General features: G+C 41.7%; 1 protein-coding gene and 1 long non-coding RNA gene across 2 annotated transcripts in view; both read left to right on the top strand.

The window, feature by feature from the left end:
- The window catches only part of MRPS31 (mitochondrial ribosomal protein S31), a 64,548-nt gene that overhangs the window by 39,965 nt on the left and 6,586 nt on the right, over positions 1 to 17,997 (top strand). The window lies entirely within an intron of this gene.
- On the top strand, positions 6,319 to 7,110 carry LOC121012894 (uncharacterized). The gene is made up of 2 exons (XR_005782388.1): positions 6,319 to 6,931; positions 6,972 to 7,110. It is a non-coding gene; the product is annotated as an uncharacterized LOC121012894 (long non-coding RNA).

Raw genomic sequence — 17,997 nt, 5'->3', positions numbered from 1 at the left:
TCTCTCTCTCTCTCTCTGTCCCTCCTTCTCTTGCACTCTGTCTCTCTTCCTCTCTCTCTCAAAAATAAATAAACATTAAAAAAAACAAAAAACAAAGCCTGGAGCCTGCTTCGGATTCTGTGTCTCCCTCTCTCTCCCTCTCTGCCCTTTCCCTGCTAGTGCTCTGTCTCTCTCTCAAGAATAAATAAACATTAAAATTTTTTTTTAAAGTGGGGGGTAGATGACTTAACATTGTCTACTCAGAAATCCCAGTCTCTGTGGTTGCCACAAAATGAGTAAATGGCCCAAAATAAAATAAAAATTCTCTCCTAATTCTCTTCCTGGGATTCTGTGTATTGGTGTGATGAAACATAACAGGAGTGAAAATAAAGATATAAAATGCTGCAGATTGTAGGAGTGCCTGGGTGGCTCAGTTGAGCGTCTGACTTCGACTCAGGTCATGATCTCACGGTTTGTGAGTTCAAGCCCCACATCAGGCTCTCTGCTGTCAGTGCAGAGCCTGCTTCAGGTCCTCTGTCTCCCTCTCTCTCTGCCTCTCCCCAGCTTGCACGCTCTCTCTCAAAAATAAAAATTAAAGGGGGCGCCTGGGTGGCTCAGTCGGTTGAGCGTCCGACTTCGGCTCGGGTCATGATCTCACGGTTTGTGAGTTCGAGCCCCGCATGGGGCTCTGTGCTGACAGCTCAGAGCCTAGAGCCTGCTTCTGCTTCTGTGTCTCCCTCTCTCTCTGCCCCTAACCCACTCGCATTCTGTCTCTGTCTCTCTCAAAAATAAATAAACATTAAAAAAAAAAAAGATCTGTGTAAAAAAAATAATAAAAAATTAAAAAAATAAAAATTAAAAAAATACTTCAATAAATGCTGTCCAATGTAAAATACAATAAAATGACAATAGCCAAAAGGTGGAAACAATCCAAGTGTCTGTGAACAGATCAACACAATGTAACATATATGTCCAAAGAGCTGAGTGGACGAACCTTGAGGGTATTATGCTAAGTAAAATAAGCCAGACACAAATGGTCACATCCTGTAGGTTTCCGCTTATGTGATATACCTACAATAGTGAAGTTTATAGAGACAGAAGGTAGAATCGTGGTTGTCAGGGGCTGCAGCAGGGAGGGAGTGGAGAGTTATTATTTAATGGGTACAGAGTTTTTGGGAAGACGAAAAAAAATTCTGGCTAACGGTGATAGTAAGTTGTGAATGTACTTAATAGCACTGAGCTAGGCACTTAAAATGGCTAAGGGGTAGATCTTACTACAATAAAAATTGTATGATAAAGTGCAGACCATGAGCATCATAAAGATACTCCAGGGGCACCTGGCTGACTCAGTGGGTAGAGCCCAGAGCCTGCTTCGGGTCTTCTGTCTCCCTCTCTCTCTGTGCCTCCCCAGTTCATGCTTACTCTCCCTCTGTAAAATAAAAAAAAAAAAAAATAGCCTGGGTGGCTCGGTCAGTTAAACATGTGACTCGTGACTTCGGCTCAGGTCATGATCTCGCAGTTCGTGAACTGATAGTGCAGAGCCTGCTTGGGATTCTCTTTATCCTTCTGTCTCTGTCCCACTCCTGCTCATGCTCACTCTAAATAAATAAATAAATAAATCTTTAAAAAATTAAAAGCAATAAAATAAAAACAATAAAATAGGATGCATAAAATGAAATCCAATTATAAAAAGATACTCCAAACATTTGAAGGAGGAATGCTCTGTTCTCAAGCCACAGAGGACCACATAACATCCCAGGAAAAGAGCACATGTTAGCTAAAGGTGCAGGAAAGGGGAAGGGGTATGGTCTGGTGACTGAGGTCAGTAGAGGGGATTGCTCTGTTCATACGAGTCTCTGGGTAATTACCATCCTCATTATCATGGTTAGTGTCCCGGCTACCATCATAAGAGAAGGGTCCTTCTCAACTGACTGGCCTGGTGCGATGTCCCTCACATATATTATCTCACTGAATTTTTGGAACATCTTCTGAGGTAGGTATTACTCCCATTTGCAGGAATTTAATAAAATTTCCAAGGTTGCCAATAAATGATGCAGTCAGGATTTAAATCTTAGATAGCAACTCCAAAACGCAAGTATTTTTCCAGTACCCCTTAGGAGTAGATTTTAGGAACAATTACATGGATAATCTGGAGTAAAGGGAATAGGAATTTCTTCATTAGGGTTTAGTGAGATGTACCAATGGGATGACGGCAAACATAGGAACTTTGGAATGGTAGTTAATGTTTAGACGAAAAATCATTAAAGAGTTTAAAGAGTGGACATAACAGTGCAATCAAAGAGTTCCTGGAGGCTAATTGGTAGGGCTTTTTGGGACAGATTGAGGGGGGGGAAATATTAAAGCCAGAAAGCTCAGTGGAACAGATGCCACAGTGGCCACAATGAAAAAAGAATTTTAAAAATGGGCTGGTAAGTGAGAAACAGCAAGTGGAAAGGGAAGTAACTTTTCCAGTGTCGTTATGGGCACATGGAAAATTGTTCTCCTAGACTAGTCACTTTGTGATAATCCAGAGATTGGTGACTTAGGCCACTGGTTTTTCTGACTTGGAGTCTGTCTCTATCCCCTATACCGTCGCCAACAGGGATCAGGGAACGAAGAGAAAAGAAAGGAGCTGGTGTGCCATACTTCTGACTGCTGATAACGCTTACATAGGAAGGGAGTCTGCAATGTCCGAAAATGAACTTTCTGATTTGAATGGGTCGAATTTCACCATGTGAAAGTAGCTCATTGCTATTCATTACTGTGTCACATCAAGAGATTTCAATGAGATTAAGATCTTTCAAAGAGAGCTCTTTATTAAACTTTCTGAGCTATTACAGATTACAGCTCTGATTACCTCCACCACATAAATAGATTTTGGTTAATGTGTTGACATACTGAGCCACAATCTGGCATTTATATTTTGGCAAGTGACTTCTAGGCCAAAGTTTGTTAGCCTCACTCGAAGGGGAAGGCCCAAGCCAAGTCGGGAATTATGAAGAACAAAGCACGGATTCTCAAGTTGAGAAAGACAAATATCTTCTAATTCTCCCACTGGATAGGTGTGGGAAATTGAGGCCCAGAGGGAGTAACTTGCCAGTGATTTTGCTGTTCATTTATGGCAGAGTGGAAACAAGAGCCTCAGATCCCAGATCAGGGACGTGTCCTCTCTGTCATACATTAGTTCAAGTTGGTAAGAGTTATTTTCTGAATGAACAACAGGGACTCAATAAACTCAGAAGATGACAGAAGAGGGGTGCCTGGGTGGCTCAGTCGGTTAAAGCTTCTGACTCTTAGGGCGCCTGGATGGCTCAGTGGTTAAGCGGCCAACTTCAGCTCAGGTCATGATCCTGGTTCATGAGTTCCAGCCCCATGTTGGGCTCTGTGCTGACAGCTCAGAGCCTGGAGCCTGCTTCGGTTTTGGTGTCTCCCACTCTCTGCCCCTCCCTTCCTCACACTCTGTCTCTCAAAAATAAACATCAAAAAAAATTTTTTTTAATTTTTTAAAAAAGCCTCTGACTCTTGATTTCCGCTTAGGTCATGATCTCACGGTTTGTGGATTCGAGCCCCGCATCTGGCCTCACGCTGACAGTGCGGAGCCTGCTTGGGATTTTCTCTCTCCCTCTCTCTTTGCCCCTTCCCTGTGCGTGCACTCTCTCTCTGTCTCAAAATAAATAAACTTAAAAAAAAAAGAAAAAATTAAAATTTAAAAAGACATTTCAGCATTTTTTGAAAGCACATAGTTTAGATAAAGAGCATTCCAGTACTAGGGGAAATTCTGAATAAGATTCAAATCCTCCGCACAGCCATGATCAGGAGGATGTGGCATTTTTTTTAATAAGATTTTTTTTTTGATGTTTATTTATTTTTGAGAGAGAGAGCATGCGATGAGAGAGTGGGGGAGGGGCTGAGAGAGAAAGAATCTCAAGCAGACTCCATTCTGTCAGTGCAGAGCCAGATGGAAGGCTCGAACTCATGAATCGTGAGATCATGACCTGAGCCAAAATCAAGAGTCAGACGCTGAACCAACTGAACCAACCCAGGTGCCCCAGGAGCATGTGTTTTTTTAATGTGCACTATGAAAAGTACTCTTCAGATGAGGCTTATTCTTATTTGTAACTAATATTTTTATTTTTATTTTTTTCTAAAATAATTTTAGACCAACAGAAAAGTTGCTAAAGTAATAGAGAGTTTACATACATCTTCATCCAGCTTCCTCCCAGTGTCAAAATTTTATATAACCATAATTCACGATCAAAATCAGAAAATGGACATGGATCAATACTATCAATTAAGCGACAGACTGTCTTTGAGTTTCACCATCCCCCCCCCCCCCGATGTCCTTTTCGTGTTCCAGCCTAGAACCCAAGATCCCATGTTGCATTTAGTTCCTGCGTCTTCTTAGTCTTCTCCAATCTGTGCTGGTTTCTCAGTCTTTGCTTGTCTCTCATGGACTCTTTTGAGGAGTACTTGTCAGCCATTTTTAGAATATCCTTCAATTTGAGTTTGTCCAATGTTTTTCTCATGGTTAGAGTGAGGTTACAGGCTCGGAGGAAAAACATATCAGAGGTGAAGTACTCTTCTCGTTACTTCATATTAGGGGTACACGATGTCAACATGACTTACTACTAGTGAAGTTTGATCACTTGGTTAAGGTAGGATCTGACCAGTTTGCCAACTGTAACGTTACGATTTTTCTCTTTGTCATAACTATCTTGGAGAGGTGCTTTGAGACTGCTAACATCCTATCTCCGCAAACTCTTGCCTGTTGATTGTAACAGCCATCTGAGGTCTAGCCTGAAGCAAGATGGTCTAATGGGGATTCTGTATTTTCCTCATTCCTTCTACATTTAGTAGTTACAGTTCTTCTGAGAGATGAGTTGGCCTTCTCTCTCGCGTTCATGTATTCAATTATTTACATCAGGATGGACCTAGGGATATTTGTTTTCTTTTATGGCTTATAATCTAACACTATTATTATTTACTTCTTATTTTTTTAGTAAAAGGCAAAAGATTTATTTGATCTGAAGAGAAACCAAAGTATTAACACCATTATTATTTATTTGTTTCTCAAGTTGTTCTTCCTTTAGCCTTTGGAAGTTTTCTCGGGTTGGCTCTTGTTGTCCTTTTGACATGTTCCCATCCTTTTAAAGTATTTCCTTGTTGTCTGGTACCGTAAGATGCTCCAGGCTCATCCTGTCCCTGCCCTAGCCCAGAATCAATCGTTTCTTTCAGAAACCCTGGTTTCTCTTACTGGAGAATAAAATTTAGAACCCAAGATGTGCACACCGGGTGGAAGCTTATTCTTTGATGATCGTAAAGCTTACATATCAGAAAATTTACCAATTATAGGATCTTGCAGTCTCTTCAGTAATAATTCCGAAGCAGAGTGGCCAAATATATATGGGTTAGCTTTAATGTGGTTTAAAATGTTCTGCTTGCTCCAAGAGGTGCTTTGGGCATGAATGCCGTTTGTATCAAAGTTGGGAAAGTGCTTTTCCTTCCTAAAATGCTCCTTTTCTTTCTTTCTTTCTTTCTTTCTTTCTTTCTTTCTTTCTTTCTTTCTTTTTTCTTTCTTTCTTTTTTTCTTTCTTGAGAAAGAGAGAGAGAGAGAGAGAGAGAGTGCGAGTGGGGGGCAGGGGCGGAGGGAGAGAGAGAGAGAGAGAGAGAAGAGAGAGAATCCCAAGCAGGCTCCACACTGTCAGCACAGAGCCCGACTCGGAGCTCAATCCCACAACCCCCAGATCATGAGCTGAGCCGAAATCAGGAGTCAGGGGCTCAACTGACTGAGCCACCCAGGTGCCCCATCTTCTTTATTCTTTTTTTTTTTTAAGTATATTTATTTATTTTGGGAGAGAGAGAGAGAAAATGCAAGTGGGGCAGGGGCAGAGAGACAGGAAAGAGCAAGAATCCCAAAAAGGCTCTGAACCAGTGCAAAACCTGATGTGGGACTCAAACCCACAAACTGTGAGATCATGACCTGAGTCAAAGACACTTAACCTACTGAGCCACCCAGGCACCCCCATCTCCTTTATTCTTTAGTAGAAAGATTAATTTTCTTCTCCTCTCAGTAGCATAGCCTTCTATCTATAATGACAAAGTAATCACATCTTACATTTTATTTATTTATTTATTTATTTATTTATTTATTTATTTATTGAGAGAGAGAGAGAGAGAGAGAGAGAGAGAGAGAGAATAAGTGGGGGTGGGGCAGAGAGAGAGGGAGAGACAGAATCTGAAGCAGGCTCCAAGCTGCCAGCACAGAGGCCAATGCAGGGCTTGAACTCACAAACCATGAGATCATGACCAGAGCCAAAATCAAGGGTTGGACCTGTAATCAACTGGGCCAGCCAAGTGCCCCACATCTTACATTTTAAATAAGAGATGGTAAAATGTTCAATCTCATCAATAATCAAAGATATGCAAAGTTAGCAATGTGGTTATTGCCATATTACGAAAATATTAACAAATATTGAAAAGATTGGTAATATCCAGTATTGTTAAGAGTGTGAGAAAGCAGGTCCTCTATGGCACCTTCTTGAGAACAACGGGTAGTGTTGATTGAAATGTGAAACGTACATTTGTCTTAGCAGTTTCACATCTAGAAATGGATCTATCAGAGATGTTAGTACAAGTATAAAAAGACATGGGGTGTGTGTGTGTGTGTGTGTGTGTGTGTGTGTGTGTGTGTGTCTGCATTGCTGGGATTGATGAAAAACTGGAGAGACCACTTAAAATGTCATCAAGGGAGGGCTGGTTCTGGGCACCTGGCTGGCTCAGTCAGTGGAGCATGGGACTCTTGATCTTGGGGTTGTGAATTCAAGCCCCCATGTTAAGTCTAGAGATTACTTTAAAAAGATCTTTTAAAAACGAAAGAGGGCTGGTTAAATACTTTGCACTTACTGTACTGTGCAGCTGGGGAGAGTTGTGGAAGACTTCCTAGAAGCCTGTTGTGAACTAAAAGTTGTTGTGAAGTAAGTTGTGAACAAAAGTAAGTTGTGAACTAAAAACTTAATAGGGTACACCTGACTGGCTCCGTTGGTAGAGTGTGTGAGTCTTGACTTCAGGGTTGTAAGTTCAGGCCTCATGTTGGGTGTAGAGATTACTTACAAATATCTTAAAAAAAAAAAAGACGAACTAGCAATAGACCTTGTGAAGTGTATGTGTGTGTATGTGTCGGAAGTGAGGAGAGGACATTCAAGAAGAAGCTGTAAAACAAAGGGTAGGAAAGAAGGTTTTTTCCAAGACACAAAGATTAAGATGGAGTGATAGGGGAGCGGCTTAAGAAGGGACTGCAGGGGTGCCTGGGTGGCTCAGTCAGTTAGGCGTCCGACTTCGGCTCAGGTCATGATCTCACAGCTTGTGCGTTCGAGCCCCACGTCGGGCTCTGTGCTGACAGCTCGGAGCCTGGAGCCTGCTTCGGATTCTGTGTCTCCCTCTCTCTCTCTGCCCCTCCCCCACTCTGTCCCTCCCCCACTGGTACTCTGTCTCTCTCTAAAATAAACACTAAAACAAAACAAAAAAAAAAGAGTAGGCTGCTTAACCGACTGAGCCACCCAGGCGCCCCACCTCGAAGCTCTTTTCTTCTTCATGTTTAGCACAGACTGGTGTTGAATAAACAGCTATTGAATTAAATACATTTGACCTTTAAATAACACAGGTTTGAGCTGCGGGGTCCACTTCTACGTGGAATTTTTCAATAAATGTAGTGCACTTTTGTAAATGTATTTTTCTCCTCCTTATGAGTGTCTTTTCCTTTCATCTTTTTTTTTTTTTTTTTCTTTTTTTGGTAAGCTTTCTGACCAACGTGAAGCTGGAGCTCACAACCCTGAGGTCAAGTGTCCCCTGCTCCACTCAGTGGGCCAGCCAGGTGCCTCCCCCTTTTTCCTTCCTTTATGATTTTCTTAATCACATTTTCCTTTCTCTAGCTTAATTCATTGTAAGAACATGTACTATATAGATAACATACAAAATATGTGTTAATCAACTGTTTACGTCATCAGTGAGGCTTGGCTCAGCAGTAGGCAATTAGTATGTTTTTAAAAAATATTTCTAGGGGCGCCTGGGTGGCGCAGTCGGTTAAGCGTCCGACTTCAGCCAGGTCACGATCTCGCGGTCCGTGAGTTCCAGCCCCGCGTCGGGCTCTGGGCTGATGGCTCGGAGCCTGGAGCCTGTTTCCGATTCTGTGTCTCCCTCTCTCTCTGCCCCTCCCCCGTTCATCCTCTGTCTCTCTCTGTCCCAAAAATAAATAAACGTTGAAAAAAAAAATTAAAAAAAAATATTTCTAATGTTTATTTATTCATTTTGAGAGAGACAGACAGAGAGAGCCGGGGAGGGGCAGAGAGAGGGAGAGAGAGAGAACCCCAAGCAGCGGCCGTGCTGTCAGCACAGAGCTCGATGTAGGGCTCGAACTCACACACCGTAAGATCGTGACCTGAGCTGAAATCAAGAGTCTGACACTTAACCCACCCAGGTGCCCCTAAGTTTGAGGAAGTCAAAAGTTATATGTGGATTTTCATATACATATACCGGGTTGGTGCCCCTAACCCCCAAGTTGTTCAAGGCTCAGCTATATTCAACTGTCTGTCGTTGGAACGTAGGGTCTCAACCTGAGGTCAGGGTCTTTTTAAGAGAGGAGGTGTGTCTGCGAAAGAGTTCAGGGTGGGGGAGTGTCTGTGAACTTAGAGAGGAAAAAATATCCTTATTTCCACTTACCTCTAACAGAAAATTAGCATTTCCTTCATTTATTAATGTGTACATCCCAACACAGTCTGTTTTTAAAAAAATTTTTAGTGTTTTATTCATTTTCTGAGAGAGAAAGAGAGGAAGAGCAGAGGAGGGGCAGAGAGAGAGAGAGAGAGGGAGACACAGAATCCGAAGCAGGCTCCACGGCCTGGAGCCTGATGTGGGGCTTGAACTCATGAACCACGAGATCATGACCTGAGCTGTAGTCAGACATTTAATTGAGCCAGCCAGGTGCCCCCCAACACAGGCTTAATAGTAGTACTATGACTTTGCCACCCACAGAAGTCACAGCTATTTTCATATCCCATTAGAATGTTGTTGCAGATATCTCAAAATATAATTTATGCTCATTGCTATTTGAAAATTACAGTCATTATTAGACCCGCCACTAGATCTTATTATTTAATGTGTCAATAAAGTAAGAACTCTTATTATTATATTACATTTCAAAAATATTTTGATAACTATATTTCCACATAATTAGCTCTTTTATAATCCTATATATTTTAGTGTATGCATTTTAAAACATTATTCTGAGAGGAAGTCTAAAGAAAAGGTCCATGGTACAAGTGATTAAGGACCCTACTCTGAGGGGGGGCGCCTGGGCGGCTCAGTTGGTTGAGCGGCCGACTTTGGCTCAGGTCACGATCTCGCGGTCCGTGAGTTCGAGCCCCGCGTCGGGCTCTGTGCTGACAGCTCAGAGCCTGGAGCCTGTTTCAGATTCTGTGTCTCCCTCTCTCTCTGACCCTCCCCCGTTCATGCTGTCTCCCCCTGTCTCAAAAATAAAATAAATGTTAAAAAAAAAATTTTAGAAAAAAAAAAAACCCTACTCTGAGGGCATAGCTTATACAAAATTTATACTACACTCTCCATGATAAAGTATCGTAATGGAAATTGCAAGTATCATAACCCAACTCCCTTCCTGTCAAATAGGTACCACTTTTACTCTCCCCATCCCCCAACTCGGTACATTCTGGTCTCTTTCTACTGTCTTTAGTTGGACAAATCCCTTGCTCTAAGGTTTTCAATTCTTACTTCCATAAGAACAATTATTAAATATAAATAGCCAGGCTGACCCTCTCTGAGCCCTATTCCTGTAGTAACGATTGTCTTTATTTCTTGTGGTGTGCCCAACATTATCTCAAGTTCTCCATCTTTCTTTGCCAATTACCTCTTTTTCCTAATACAGTAAAACCTTGGTTTGCAAGTATAATTCATTCGGGAAACATGCCTGTAATCCAAAGCACTTGTGTATCAACGCGAATCTCTCCATAGAAATAATGGAAACTCAGATGTTCATTTCACAACCCAAAATACTCCTATAAAAATGATTACACTACTGCAATATGATACTAAATAATAAAGAAAATACAAAATATAAAGAAAGATAAATTAAACCCACCCTTGCCTTTGAAAACCTTCATGGCTGGTGTGAGGGAGACGAGAGAGAGGAAGGTTATTGTGTAGATGACTTTCACTATCAGTAACAGAATCACTCCGATCTATTGGCTCAATGGAATCTTTTTCTTTTTGTGCAACTATAACAGGGAACCTACCCAGTCACACTTGCTTTTGCCTCCTCTTGAGGATTTCGTGGACATGTGAAATCGCATTGTCTGTCGTTAAACAGATTCATCACTTGCACTGCCACAGCCTTGTTCCCACACTTTACACAACCCAACTCTATGCATTTATGCAATAAATTTATGTATAAATAAATAAATAAATAAATAAATAAATGTGTATATATACACATATGCATATATGTGCATGTATGCATACATATATGTACGCATACACCCATGTTTGTGTGTATATATACATACATACATTTATGTATATATAAATTATAATAGATATATGCATTTTATTGCATACATTTTACGCAACCCAAGGTTTTACTGTATTTCTCTTCTCTTCTTCTCCCAAGGGCAAAATGCACCTGTCAGCTCTGCGTGTTTTGTCTAGTTGGCCAACAAAACACATTAATTCTCCTAGACCTCTGAGTTTCACTGCATCGAATTGTCTGTATAATGATTTATTTTACAATACTTTAGTATTAACAGTGTGTGATGTATGGGTGTATAAATGAACTTTAATCTACACCCTAGAGGCTGTGCACATTGAAGTACCCTAATTAGGAACCCACTCTCTAGGGGAGGGATTAGTTAGCATTTGAAGTACCCTAATCAGAAATTCATTACTTGAGGTAGTTATGCAAACACTTCAAATCCATCACTGATTTACAGATGAAATGATATAATGCCTGGGATTTGCCTCAAAATAATCCAGGAGGTGGGGCAAATAGGTAGGGATGTGGATTGAAACAAGATAGACTTTGAATTGGTAGTTGTTGAAACTGGTGATAGGTAATGTGGCGATGGGTTGTTAACATTCTATGTATTTTGTATATATTTCAAACTTTCCATAACAAAAACTTTTGAAATATATCATAGTTGCAATCTATACCGGGGTTTCTGTCTAAAGATAACAGACGGAACACATGCCATCTACCTTCCTTCCTGAAACCTCACTAAATGACTGTAAAAGGATTTTTTTTTCCTTAAAAAAAAAAAAAAAAAAAAGAGGCCAGGGGGCCCCTGCCTGGGTGGCTCAGTCAGTTAAGCATCCAACTTCAGATCAGGTCATGATCTCACGGTTCGTGAATCCGAGCCCCATATTCAGTTCTGTGCTGACAGCTCAGAGCCCAGAATCTGCTTTGGATTCTCTGTCTCCCTCTCTCTCTGCCCCTCCCCTCCTCGTTCTCTCCCTCTCTCCCTCTCAAAAATAAATAAACAACTTTAAAAATAATAATAATAAAAAGAGGCCTAAGTGCATAAAGTTGGACAGAATGGAAGAAGAGATGAAAACATTTTGGAGGCTGGATGGACAATGGGTGAGTGATAAGGTATTAGCAGACCAGGAAAATGGGACCAACCTCTTTTATGCTACAGAATCTACCCACTTCCCCCAATCGGTGGTTGATTGCACCAGATTCCTCTGGAGGCGAGGGTAGAAGGAAACAGGTAAAGTAAGGAAGATTGGTTGAAAATCTGTTTAAGAAGCCAGGTGGGGCGCCTGGCTGGCTTGCTTAGTCGGTGGAGTATGTGACTCTTGATCTTAGGTTCATGAATTTGAGCCCCACATTGGGGGTAGTGTTCACTTAAAAAAAAAAAAAAGACAATAACAACAAACACTGGAAGCTAGGTGCCTGTGTCACCTACCTCCGGAGATGTGTTCCAGAGAAAGTAAAACAAAAGGTTTGGGCAGGAAGATACCAGGCTTTGGTAAGAGGTACTGTACCAATAACAGAGAAATCAAATGAAAACTCCCTAAAGGTCTAGATCTCTCCTCTGAAGATATTGAGATGCTTCTCGTGTTATCCGTTTCAGCTTCCTGAGGGAGGCTTCCCTGGGAGCTCTTCACCTGCTCTGGACTGGTTGTGCAATGCACATGGTGAATACCGCTATCCTGGGATCTCTGTTCATGTCTTCCTAAGGGCACTTCTCTCCTATGTTGCTTATATTTCTTCCTATATTGCTTACATATTCCTCTTTCTTAGTTTACTTCATCTTTTGCTGAAGCGCCTCCTTCAATAACTTTCTGAGGGAGTATTGGTTAGTTCTTGCTATAACATGCTGCATAACAACCAGCCTCAAAACCTTAAGGGGGCACCAGCGCCCAGCATGAGGACTGGATGCAGCTGTGCTTCCTTTAAACTAGTAATCCTGATAGGTTATGCGAATCACCTGGGATGTTGCTTAATGCAGATCTCCCCCCCCAAAAAGGCAGGCATATTGGAGCCAGTTGGGGAATCTGACAAAAATACAAATGCTGCCGATTCAGCCCCAGAGACTCTGATTTCAGAGGGTCTGATGTGAGGCTTGGGAATCTGGAATTTTAACAATACTCCCTCTCCCCAGATGATTCTGAAATACAGCCAGGAGTCATGGGAGCAACGCATTAGCAATACTACCAATTAATTCAACTACTTATTATCTTTCCATTGATATTGACCTTTCCTGTGTTCAAGATACTTCCTGTTATTTACAGGTCTACTGTGGGAGATAAAAGTGAATAAATTATGATCCCTAACTACAATAGCTTCATTCTGGAGTGGAAGACAGGCGTGCAAATAATTAGCTATAAAACAATACTCATCAGAGCTCAGTATATTTTAACCCAATCAGATTATGTATCCTTCCAATTATACCACACGTATGTACCATATATATTTATTGACTGCCTATTTTGTGCTAAGTACTATATAGTTTGAACAGTTGACACTCCTCCAAATCCATATATGAATTTTGGGGACATGGGCGGATTTTGGGGGGGGTTTAATTGCAATCTGAATCATGATTTCCTGTTCTGATGTGGTATCCCTTTTTTTTTTGAAAACCAGTTAATTCTCTATTTTACTGCAGGTGATATATGGACATTTCAGGACATTAACTTAAAATTCTATCTAAACTCACTGTGAAATGGTAGCACCCCACTCAGAGGATATTTGGGAATGTGTGTGTCAGGAGGATAGTTTTTGATTTTTGGTTGTCACCATGACTCTCAGGGGGATAGTGGTGTTACTGGGGCGGTGGGGGGGGGGGCAGCACTACTAAATAAACACCTTGTAATACACAGGACAGTCCAGCGTGTTGAACTGCCCCAAATGCCTATATTTCCCCTGCGGAAATACAGTGGCAGCATATTTCTTTCTTTCTTTCTTTTTTTTTTTTTAATGTTTCTTTCTTTATTTATTCAGAGAGAGAAAGAGTGTGTGAGCAGGGAGGGGCAGAGGTCGAGAATCCCGAACAGGATCCACATCGTCAGCACAGAGCCCCAGGCGGGGCTCAATCTCACAACCTTCGAGATCATGACCTGAGCCAAAATCAACTGAACCGACTGAGCTACCCAGGTGCCCCTCTTTTTTTTTTTCTTAATTTCAATTTTTAATTTATTTTTTTAAGTAAACTCTACCACCAACATGGGGGTTGAACTCGCAACCCCAAGATGAAGAGTCACCTACTGTACAGACAGAACCAGCCAGAGGCCCATCAGGTCCTTTTTCTTGATTCCCCAACTTGGGAGACACTGACAGCCCAACCCCACGTATGCTAGGCTGCCCAGCCTCCTTTCCCAGTGTTGTATGCAGCACAGGTGGTGAAAGGATCAAACCTCTGATCTCTCTCAGTCCTCACCACCTTTGCAAATACCAGCTCAGCATATTCAAGTCTGTGACATCATACTATAATCTATAAGCACCCCGTGGGCTAAATCCAGATTTAGGTAAGAGGGGTTCCCCTAATGGAAACATAATTTACTGGAGCATAGTCCTACAAGAAGATAATAGCAGAACACTTTGCATTTCTTCCTGAAGCATCACATTCCTGTCTCCTCTAGAAAAATGAGGATGAATTTGCTTCTCTGTGCATAACTAAAAGAACCCAAAATAGATCACACACTTTCTCGAGTGATCTCGTTTTTAAAAACACGGTGTTGACAGGCTTCTCTTCAATATAGTTCTCCCACCCAACCTCCCCCACCAAGCCTTCCATAACCTTGCTTTGATTAAAAGGCAAACATTTTTAAAGTTTATTTATTTATTTTAAGAAAGAGAGCAGGAGAGAGGCGGAGAGAGGGAGAGAGAGAGAGAGAGAGAGAGAGAGAGAGAGAGAGAATCCCAAGCAGTCTCTGTGATGACAGCACTGACCTGGGGCTCCAACCCATGAACCGGGAGGCCATGACCTGAGCAGAAATCAGGAGTTGGACACCCAACCGACTGAGACACCCCAGGTGCCCCAAATGGCAAACATTTTTATTTTTCCATGTGCTATTCCATGTCTGGAGCACAGACCTCCTTCTCTAATTGAGAAACACCTTACCATTTCCAAAAGACACAGCTTAGCAGTGGCTGCTCGGAGATTCCCTTCCAGGATCTCCCTACAGAGCTGGCCCTCATCTCCCCCTTGCCCCCATCAGACAGTGTCAATGCAGCACACGACTCTTAGATCACAAGCACAGGAAGCCCAGCCCCATGACAAGCTCCGTCATTGTGTATAAATGATTTCCCACCTCTGTGCCTTAGTTCGCTTATTTGATAGTGATTGGAAAACTTGTTCCTACCCTGTAGGGTGCTTGTGATATGTTGTATAAGATGAATAAAGTACCTGGCACATAGGAAGCACGAACGAAATGTTAGCCCTTATTCATATATCTCTACTATAGCCTTAAACATTGTGCATAAGCAAGCTTCAGTGAATTTCTTATTGAACAATCATGTAATCCTAGGTTTTTCCTAAGCTAATGGTAGAACTCAGCATAAAGAAAATCAGGGCAGGGGCACCTGGGTGGCTCAGTTGAGCATCCAATTTTGGCTCAGGTCATGATCTCACGGTGTGTGGGTTCAAGCCCGGTGTTGGCCTCTGTGCTGTCAGCTCAGAGCCTGGAACCTGCTTCAGATTCTGTGTCTCCCTCTCTCTTTGCCCCTCCCCACTCACGCTCTGTCTCTCTGTCAAGGAGTGAATAAACGTTTAAAAAATAAAAAAAAAAAGAAAGAAAGAAAATCAGGACAGATGGTAGCTATAGTTGTGGGGAGCAGAGCAAAATGCATAAACTTGTTGAGTCACTACGTCGTACGCCTAAATCTAATGTAACGTTGTGCGTCGACCCTACTCTAATTTAAAAAAGAAGAAAGTAAAGAAAAAAAATTAGGACAACCGCTTTTTACATCAGGGTTTCCAACTTTCCCGACCTGTAGGAGTTATGCCTTTAAAGCACATTTAAGACCGCATAAGCCGTAGTGTGTTTGTGGGGGATGGTCTTTTTTACCCTTTCTTCCAGCTAGGTATTACAGTCAAACTATGGAATGCAGATGAAGTTGAACTCCTTCATGAGAATGATCTGCATGTTAATAGGCTTGCTTATAAAAAAGAAAAAAATCGTCCTGTCCCTTCCCCTCCCCTGGAGCTTGAGCTGAGATGTACAGCTCAAATTTATCATGTGCTTCTGACCTTATGAGAAATATAAACCCTGGAGTCAAGCGTGGATTTCCAAGTTGTCTAAGTCCTGTGAAGTTATAACGGGTAGGTTTGATTTCAGGAGAACTGTCAGTTAAGGCAGCTTGCTCCCTACAGTATGACTAATAATGGTCATTATTAACATTGAAGCCAGAATACCTAGAATTAAGACTTTGGCAGAAATCGAGACACATCGAGACATTCCACAGTTTTGGACCCTTAAGTATATGTCTCGGTGAAACGTCCGCTTCTCACTTAACAGATTTTAAAAGCAAGAGGTGGAAAAAAAGTGACAGAAATAAGAGGAATATGACAAACGTACCTCCAAGGCTCTCCTCCAACGAATTTTAAAATTAAAATTAGGATGAGGATAAAAAGCATGCGAAGATCAGGTCTAGAGGATTTGAAAACAGCTTAGCAAATCCTTGAGGAACTAACAGGAGAGTATTTTAGGCAATTTAAATTTCCTGGGAAGCTTTGCTCCTTGTGAAGACATAATACTCAGAGAGTGTTTTTCACTGTCAGGGCTAATCTTTCAAATCTGGCACAAGGTGATAAGTGAAATGATTTCACTTGGCATATTTTTGACATGAATCTGTCTCTAGTTTCCCTCTGATTTTGCAAAAACAGGCCCGCCTATCCACAACTAAAGTGGAAACCCCTAAATTAGTGTCTTTCCCCTCCATGGGCCCCTGGGACCCATCACTGCAGATCAGGCTCCACTTGGCTGTGGAGGGGCGCTTGGACGCTGCCTTAACGTTTTCTCCTCTTCCTTCTGGCTAAGAGTGGACAGAGAGCTGTAGGCCATAGGGGGTCCTTTTTGCCCCAGTTGGCTGTACATTCTACCCAAACGCAATGAGAAAAAAATGCTTTCTCTGTGCAAATTGATGTTGCAAAATTATTTTGCTATCTATAGCAGGGCTTGCTTTATTAAGGACAAAAATCTTTCTCCCATTTAAAAAAAAATATTTATTTATTTTTGAGAGAGAGAGAGAGACAGAGCACCAGTGAAAATTTTTTTCTTTAATGCCTAGTTTGGAGAGAGACAGACAGAGAGAGGGGGAGACAAGAATCCGAAGCAGGCTCCAGGTTCTGAGCTGTCAGCACAGAGCCCGACGCGGGGCTCAAACTCACAAGCTGTGAGATCGTGACCTGAGCAGAAGTCAGATGCTCAACCAACTGAACCACGCAGAAGCCCCAATCTTTCTCCCCATTTAATCATCATCCTAGTTCCAAGTCACCACCCACCCTGTTTGCCTCAGTTCCTCTCCCTTTCATTCATAGTCTCTCATGTGTCATGGAGTGTTTGTCTGTTATCCTTCTAGGGATTTGGGGTTTTATCATAATGGCTATTCATTAATATACTTCCATGATCATCATTGTTTATGAAAACCTGAGGCATAAATTTCCTTTAAAGATGGATTCATTCTCAAAGCCTACTTCCTCCCTTTTCCTCAAGCAGAACAATGCTATTTTTAGATTAATAAAAAAAAAGATGCTTCAGGGTTGTGAAGATCTAAGGAAAATTTTCTCTTAATAAGTATATTTATGTATTAAGTAAAATTGACCCAGTTTCCAAAAATGCAATTGATATAGTTTCCCCCCCAAAATGAAAGATTAGACTGAATAAAAAATTAATGGAGATTTCAAGACACTTAACGTTAAAGTATGCCTATATTATGAATAATAATGAAAGTTATGGAGTATTTGTTACCCTTAAGATATTTTAAAAATTAAACAATTTCAGGCACCTGGGTGGCTCAGTGGGTTGAGCATCTGACTCTTGATTTTAGCTCAGGCCATGATCCCAGGGTCATGCGATTGAGCCCCACATCGGGGTCCTCACTGAGTGTGGAGCCTGCTTAAGATTCTCTCTCTCTCTCTCTCTCTCTCTCTCTCTCTCTGTCCCTCTCCCCCACTCCCACTCTCTCTTCTAAAATAAATAAATAATTTTAGAAAAATCTTCAAAAGGAATTAAGTAATTTCTAATCGTTTAGAACTAACTGGCTCAGTTGATACAGTATGCAATGCTTTTTTTTTTTTAATGTTTACTTACTTTTTAACAAGATAGATAAGGGGCGCCTGGGTGGCGCAGTCGGTTAAGCCTCCGACTTCAGCCAGGTCACGATCTTGCGGTCCGTGAGTTCGAGCCCCGCGTCAGGCTCTGGGCTGATGGCTCAGAGCCTGGAGCCTGTTTCCTATTCTCTGTCTCCCTCTCTCTCTGACCCTCCCCCGTTCATGCTCTGTCTCTCCCTGT

This window comes from Herpailurus yagouaroundi, unplaced genomic scaffold (assembly GCF_014898765.1).
Source record: "Herpailurus yagouaroundi ecotype Mexico unplaced genomic scaffold, PumYag 197, whole genome shotgun sequence".
In the NCBI taxonomy this organism is placed as follows: Eukaryota; Metazoa; Chordata; class Mammalia; order Carnivora; family Felidae; genus Herpailurus; species Herpailurus yagouaroundi.
The sequence above is the reverse complement of the archived record's forward strand: the minus strand, read 5'-3'. Positions and strand labels throughout refer to the sequence as shown.